Source organism: Lathyrus oleraceus, chromosome 5 (genome assembly GCF_024323335.1).
Source record: "Lathyrus oleraceus cultivar Zhongwan6 chromosome 5, CAAS_Psat_ZW6_1.0, whole genome shotgun sequence".
Lineage (NCBI taxonomy): Eukaryota > Viridiplantae > Streptophyta > Magnoliopsida > Fabales > Fabaceae > Lathyrus > Lathyrus oleraceus.
Genome location: NC_066583.1, coordinates 473634715 through 473643620, shown reverse-complemented (window position 1 = coordinate 473643620; position 8906 = coordinate 473634715).

Sequence of the window (8906 nt, the reverse complement as noted above, 5' to 3'; positions counted from 1 at the left end):
CCTAATTTCCCCCGTACTTACCAAGATCACAAGTATTACGAGTAGACAAAATCGTAAATACAATCAAAAGTTTCTCTTTCAGTCACCTTTCTAGCTACGCTTTGGACTTAAGTATCTTATTTGATTTCCATTCATTTTTGTTACAAAATCAAATTAAGGTATTTTTAGAATAATAATAATCATCACATGAATGAGATCGATCGAGAGAAATTTTTTGTTTTTGTAGACGAAACTTTTGCACACTTTTGTGTGTTTATTATTCAGTATTATGGTCCGGCGTTGGGGTTTAACCACCGTTGGGATGAATAGTCGGGTGAGGGCTACCCAAGTTACAGAGTGCAGTCGCCTTTTACCGTCATTTTCATCTTTTATTTCTTTTTTATTTATTTATTTTCTTTTATTATATATATAAATATATATATATATATATATATATATATATATATATATATATATATATATATATATATATATATATATATATATATATATATATATATATATATATATATATATATTCTCATTGTATCATCATTAATAAGTGAATCAAATATATGTCAGGTTGTTTATATCTCAGAATCTAAGCATTATCGTACAAAACACGCGTTAACTCATGACCTACTCAAGAAACTAATGGTGTTCGGGTAATACCGATTTTATCGGCTTTCTACGGGGCCCTAAACTTAGCCAATCCTCACTTCAATCCTATATGCTTTCTCAAAATTTTCAAAATTATAAGCTTTTTTAGAATTTTTATTTTGTATTTGGGAATTTTAACAAGGGTATGTGTAACTTATTAAAATAAAACTATCTGAACAACACAAATCACACAACAGATAAATAAAATAAAAATGCAAAAAATAATGGAAATACCCCCCTTCCCAAACTTAAATCGGACATTATCCCCAATGTTCCAATTCAAGTAGGGAGAGGTAAAGAGAAAACTCAAACGCCTCACTGAGGGGTGGGAAGCTTAACAAATTAGAGAATTAGAAAGGTTCTTCTATTTTTGTCTTCTTCTCTTTATTAAAACAAAACAATCATGCAAAATGAAACAAAATAAAAGGTATTAGCAATTAAAAGTGTGAGTTGCCTCTCATAAAGCGCTTTGTTTGACGTTATTTTAGCTCGATGATCTATGAGTGCAAACACTCGTGGTGGTTCCTTAAAAAATAGCTACCTATCTAGCCATCTCTCATATCTACTACTCTTCTTTCTCTTTTTCCTATGGGGTGGTTCGTACTTTTGAGACCGTGGGGGTGATTCTGGTTCTATCCTAAGTATCAACTTTTTGGGTTTGACTTTAATCCTTTCATTCCCCCACCTTAAAAGTGAATATTCCCCTCTTAACAACAATAATCTCCCCAGTTTCATGGTCCTCTAACTTTCCTTTTTAGACGGGACTCTGGTCAATGGCACATTGGTGTGGATATTTTCTAAAATTTTCGCAAACCTTTTAGATTGGGCGTCTACCTTAGCCTCCACAGATCTTTTCGGGAAAGAAATCGGTGGCTTGTAGGGAGGAAGAGCAACATAAGATGCTTTCTTATCTACTTCTTTAGCAACCTCCTTTTCTGGAGGTGCCAGTGGATTTTCCTCAATCTCTACCATTTTCTCACTAGAACTCTCCTTGACCTCTTTATCATTCTCCCTAAAAAATTTAACTTGTTTTTCACTTTAGCTTGTTACAACGTTCACATGTCCCCCATGGAAGGGTCCTAAAGGGATGTGTGGAAGCTTGGAGATTTGGGTCTCCAATGCCTTATTGTGAGTCACTAGGGACTCGACCTTAGTGTTTAAATTCCTAAGGGATTCACTAGTATGAAGATTTTGGTTTCTAAACTCTTCATTGTGGAGAGTTTATGTTACCACAAAACTCTCCATCATAAATTCCAAATTCGAGCAATTTTGTGTCGCCACAAAATTATCCATTAACAATTCATGGTTGGAATTCCCAAAGGTAGTGATTGTGCCATATTGGGGACCATTTAACCCCATAACGTTCTGGGAGCAGTTAGTGTAAAGAAATTTTGGGTGATTTCCCCATTAAGGATTATAGTTTCCGGAGTATGGGCTTATTAATCTATTGGTCATGTGATTACCCGTCTCTTGAAAGGATCCCCTTGCGAGAATCAATTTGAGAGAAAGGACTTTATGTGAAAAAATTAAAATAGTAGAAAATATAAAAGTACTTTAGCCTAACAACATTGAAATAAAGCCTTTGATATCACAAAATATCCCTGAAAACGACGCTAAAAACTTGATGTGTGTGAACTGCAAGTGAACCGTTGTGACAAGTAATACAAAAATTTGATCCCCCTGGGAGATGTGTGATTACCAAAATCTATCTCAACTATGCTTATCTAAGGTGATCGCAAGTGGGTTGTTTGATGCTGATTAAAAAATAATTTTTTAGCAATTAATATAAAATAGGACCAGGAGTTATGATGCGTCCATCTAGACTCACCTCTACGATTGGTGTATCTTTTAAATTATGAGAAGTTCTAAGCAGTTTTTATAGAAAATAAGATAAATATGTGCCTTACCCACTTTCGTGGCGTGCACATCTGAATATTTTTCAGGAACATCTAAGTAAATCAATCAGAGCGCTATTTATTGTAAGGTGACGACACATCTTGATTGTTTCTCAATTGAGATCAAGTCGACTTTTCAATGGCGCATCGACTTCAGTTGTTTAGCAACTCACTTTCGGATGTCGATTTGTTATCTTTCAATACATGAACGACATTTATAATGACTTTGCTTTTGTAATTATCATAAACATAAAAATAATACTCGAGTTCTAAAATAAATAAAGCCTAAACTTCTAATAATGTCAAATACATATATTTAGTAGAGATTCGTCATAAGATGGACTCACATAACTCTTTGTCCCTAAGAATCTACTCACTTATGATGACATGAATAACAACAATAATAAAGAATATAAACATCGTATGAAAAGTAAAGGATTAAAGGTAAATAAAGTAACTTACAAAGTAAAAATAAGATGAAATCAAGAATCTAATAACAATACTATAAAATGCTCAAAGTTACAATGTAACCAAACTTAAAGCTAAAAGACTTATGAGAATAACAAGTTTTGCAATAATTTCTAGTGAAAAGTGATATATCCTCCTAGGTCTTCCCCTTAGGTGTCTCCCCCCAAATGATTAAGCTCAAGCCCTTATTTATACTAACACTAACCATAAATCCCTCATAAGTAACAATAATTAGTATTAATTTCGTGCTTAATCGCCATTATTCACTAACCTAATGTCTCAAAAAACATTCAAATATCTTAATCACTCATAAACACTCATATTTCTCTTCATAATTTCGTGAAACATCATAAATGGCCACTTATGGATGAGAAAAATAAGGTTTCGAAAGTTCAAAAGTAAAAAAACAATTGGGGTTGTTAAAGTTTGCACCAGAAATTGGGCCTGACACTGACAGGTCGTTCAGACAACACAATTGTGTCAAACAACACGACCAGGTCGTGTTGGATACATGAAACTACTATGGGGGCGCCTTAAAGGTACAACATGACATGTGTCAAGGGAAACGTCCAGGCTGTGTTGGTCTCGGAAAATTTGATTCGAAAACACGTCTTTTTGTGTGATCTTCAGCCTTTTTCATTCTAATTATCTCCATTGAGCTCTTATTATCTGAAAACACAAAAGGGACGAAAAAACGCACAAAATCAAAGAGGAATAATGAAAACACACATGAAATCGAAAGTAAAACAAGCTAAAAATACTATACATTTACACCCTATGACTCATCTGATATGTTCAGGGTTGAGTTGGAGAGTAAATGAGTTAAGGTTAGAGTACTCCTTGTGACTCTTAATTTCTTAATACAAAGTGGTTGAGTTATTTGTAAGCTTTGTTGAGTTATGAGAAGTCCTTGTTGAATGTTAATGGTTGTATGATGTTGTTTCTACCCTATTGATGCACATTGTTGAGATATTATATATTTAACTATTATGCTAAGTTATTATGAAATTGTTGAGTTATGTTGAGATGTGTGGTTCAGAGAGGAATCACTGTTGTGGCCTTATATTGGCGATGTTTATGTTGGTATATTTGATTTAAAGAGGAACCATTGTTTTGTCCTTGTATTGGTAATGTTTTAAGTTCAGAGAGGAACCTGAGACAAGTATGGGAGTTAGAGGTTGAGACGAGTATTACATTTGTATTGTTTGTCGCATTAATGCATCATGTATATCAGAGATAGGTGTACGGACTTCAATATGGTGATGAGTTTCTAGTTCAGAGAGGGGACCAATGACGAGTTTGGGACTTCGGTTTGATGACGAGTTTCAGGTTCCGAGAGGGGACCTATGACGAGTTTTTGGTTCAGAGAGGAACCAATGACAAATGGATTGATCAGTAACATAAACCTGACATCCAAAAATTTGGTACCACGTGTTAAATATGCTTGGGTCTTAACCCAAAAAGTTATCTTAAAGGGTGAGGTTTCCTTCACATATTTATACACCCAACATCCTCAAAATCTAAGAAATTGGAACTTCAAACAAACTCCAACAACACAATTATAAACTTCAACACCCACCCTCACGCCTGACGTGAGCCTGTTTATAATTCCCATATTGCAGCCCTTGACCCGACTCTGATATGATGTTAAATATGCTTTGATCTTAACCCGAAAAGCTAACTCAAAGGGTGAGGTTTCCCTCACATATTTATACATCCAACTGCTCGAGAACCTAAGCAACGTGGGATTTCAAACAAACTCCAACAACATAACTACTAACTTTAACACCACATGCATTGGAGTAGATGAGATGAATATATTGCATACACAACTTCATTTATTATTGATTATTATTGTGGATGACTGTAGCGGGGTATTCGTTACCATTAGAGATATTGACTAAATCCAAGGTAAACCATACAAGTCGAGTCGCCACTGCACTTCTATTTATCCAAAGGAATGGTTAGAAAGCGAACAAAAACCTAAAAGTTTTATCAAATCAAAAACTAGTAAAAAAGAGTCAGAGATCTGGGTAAGAGGGTTGGTTATGCAATGGGAAGGTGTTAGGCACCCAAAACACCATAGGTACTCCTAGGGAGCCCTTTTCATACTTGTTGTAAAGGTTGTTGTTTTGTGAAAAATTAATGTGCAAACATGATTGAAGAGATGAGAAGAGAATATACAAGTTTATTTACATTTTGTGTTTGGATGGATAAACCCATTGCCTACGTACCATCTTGAAAAAGATTAGGATCAAAACCTCGTAGTTCGGGGTAAAAATCTCAAAATGAGTTGGTGAATTGATTGGTCCAAAAGCCTTAAGGTCTTTTGTTATCCAAGGGAGAAAACTCAACCAACAACCACAAATCCACCATGTGAGGATAACTTCAACATGCTAGTGAGGGGTTAACCCTATAATAAGCATGGAAGACTCATTGTCCATCACTAAGGATATAGGTGAGTATTATATCTACCTCAAGGATAACTCAAACCTAATAGCTAAAGGTTATAAAAAATTTGATTAAGAAAGTGGCCATTGAAACCACAAAAGCATTTGAATGAGTTATATTTACCAATGAAAAGTATGTACAAAATATGGTCAAAGTTGGCTTAGAGGTTCAATTTAAAATAAGTGTTATGAAAAGAAAGTTTGAAAATCAAAAGCATAAGGCTTAGGTTTCTAATGTTTGGAAACAATGGTTAAATGTTTGCACAAAATTTTTGGCTTGGGTTAGAGTGGAGAGAAGAAGAAGAAGGGCTAAGATCCTAAGCATACAAGAGGTGAGGGATAAGAAACAAAACCACAAAATGGAGTTCCCCTCTTGAGATCATATGGATGATCTAAGTAGCTCCCATCCTTTAGAATAAGCAATCACAATAATAGTAATCTCAAGCAACAATCACATAAGTCTCTTAGGAGATCCTCAATGCATCTTGTATCTTTCACTTTGGATGAACATGACAATGGTTCTTCAATTTGAGCTCTTATAGGATTCCCTAGCACAAGAGCACAGACATCAAAAGTTTCATGGAAACAAATCAAGAATGGACAAGAGTGAGCTTAGAGGCTTGGTCCTTCATGATCATCTTCAACATTAAGGTCCTTTTACTCCAATTTTTGCATAGGGAATGTCCTAGAAACTAAGTCCATTTGTCCATTTCTTTGCATTTGGTTCACAACAATCAAAACAAAACACAAACACAATAATATATACACAATTATGTGCTCAAGTGAGCAAAAGGCAAATTGCATTAACATAAACATGTGCTCAAATGAGCAAAGGGAAAAGCAAATGAATAAGATGTGCAAGAAAAGTAAATTGCATAAAAGTAAAGAGCAAAAAGTAAATGTTAATTGTTAATGGTTAGTGTTAGTAGTTAGTGTGCCATAAGGCAAATTTAGCGCTATGTTAAGCAATCGTAATTGGACTTATGTAGAAGTCACAACAATCTGAGGTCGGTCAATAATAATGTAGGCAACAAACACAAGTTATAAGTTTTGATTAGTGAACCAAGTTCCAACAACTTGCCATGCCAAAAAGAAGAAGAGAAATGATCTTGTATTGGTTTAAGTCTTTTGCATGATTTAGGAGACAACCTATCCTTAATACAAAGCCGTTCACTTGATCAATTGATCAAGATGAATTAGATTTGAATCAAGGAAGATTAAGTCTCCCTAATCAATGCTAACTTATCAACCTTCAACTCATTGATCAAAAAGAGAAAGAAGAAGAAGAAGAAGGAGATGAAGAATGGAAAAGGAAAATAGAAAGAATAAAGTGCATAAGGTGAAATAAAATGTACCAATCCATGTGTGTTGATCAAATGACATTGAAAGTCAAAGTCAAACAATAAGAAATCAGAAATGGGATGAAGATTGGAGGTCAAACAATAAGCAAACTATTTTTGGCTTTTTTTAATTTTAAAATAAACTTGAATTAAAAATAAAAGAGAGGTCAAACTTCAAAATCACTTTCAATCAACCTTGAAAGGTCCAAGTGATTTATCCCAAGTTCAACAAGGTCAAACAAAGTTTGACAAAAAATTTCAGCATTTTTAAAAGTCAGAAACTATTTTTAATCAAATTAAAAATGGATAAAAATAACCTAATTGAACTAAAATCTCAAATAAATCTCAAATCAATTAAAAAATTGATGAGAATATTTTTCATAGATCCATCATCACTCAAATAGGTTAGGAAAATATTTTTGTATTTTTTGAATATCAAAAACTATTTAAAATGAATTAAAAATAACCAGAAAAGAGAAAATTCACAAAAAATATCAAATGACAAGATAAAAAATATTAAAAATCAAAGTTAGAAACTAGAAATTATTTGGAGAAGAATGCAATTGGTCCCATATTTTTTTGATTTAAAATGAAGAAGATATGAATTTTTGAAAATAATGGAAATAAAAGAAATTAAATCAGAAAATGAAAAATAACAAAAATCAGGGAGCGTTGTATTGTATCTCATTAATTGACGTGGCCAACCCTAAGGTCCAGAAGCGCGTGCTCATGGTAAGTCCAAGTCAATGAGAAACATCCAGCATTATTGAAAGTCATAAGAAGCAAGGGCCAGGATTAGATCTGGAAATAAGGATGGACGACCATGATTGGATCTGGAGACCAGACGGTGGCCAGCGCCACCGTCTTCTCCGGCTAGCTCCGGTGAGAGCTCAAATTTGCAGAAGAGAAAATGTGCGCCAAAACACGCGATCCAGGCATCAATCGAAAGAGGAAGTGATGTACATCACTCCTATACCACTCACTTCCACTCTAGATTCCTATAAATGGAGAAATCAGAGATGGAAGCATGATGGTGTTCATCATGAACTTCATGGATTTTAACAATTAAGCACTCAAAACAATTGCCTCTATGAAGAGGACTTCAGCCAACACAAAATCCAAGCAAATAGATCAATAAATGGTGAGTTTCGAAGAAAAAACCAGTTGATGAACAACCTTGAATTCTGGAGATTTGAGCTTGCTTCCTTGCTTGCTTTGGCAAAACAGAAGACCAATGAAGTATGAGAGAGAGGTCTAGGAACTTTAGATCTAGAAATTCAACCTGATTTAGTTGAATTTCAGATCTGAGAAATTGAAGAAAATTGAAAGAGTTCCTTTGGTGAGAGGTTAGGTTTTCAGTTCAGCATCATTTCAGGTTGATTCATGGATCAAATTTGAATGGAGTGAGGCTCTTATTTATAGATGGAGAGGCAAGGCAAGTGTGATCAAAGTCGTGTGCATGGAATTGGATATTCATTGCATGGGCTTGCATGATCATGCAAAAGGCCCAAATTCAATGCCAAATGCAATCTGAAATGAATGTGAGATGATTTGGACGTGTAGTTTGGAGTGAATTGGCTTGTGCATGGAGTTTTGATGTGTTATGCATAATTGAGCCAAAATCTTCCCCTCTTCGAAAATGCCATTTTCCAAATCCAAACATGAGCATGTGAGTAATGGTTGGAAAGGTTTTGATGTAAGGAACAATTGTTATGTTGGGCAAAAATCCATTTGAAGTGTGGAAAGTGGTGAAATTTGAGTTTAAAGTGCAAGGTGCCATGTAAAGGCAAAGTTTCCAAATTTGGCCAATGTTCAAGCCCCTCTGTTTTAATGATGAAAGTCCCAAATGAAAAAACCTCCAACACCAACGTTGTAGATCTTTTCAAGACAATCAAAATGGACTTAAATTTTGCATCATTTGGATTTTTGATGAAAGAGTTATGGGCACTTGAAGTTGGACTTTTTTGACTTTCAATGCATTTGGTCCAAAATGACCTATAATGTTTTGCATTATCACATGTATTTCCTTTGAGATTTTGAAATTTTGTTCAACATAACATTTGAAGTAGACATCTTAATCTTTCCAATGCATTTAATACCACCTCAAAATCATA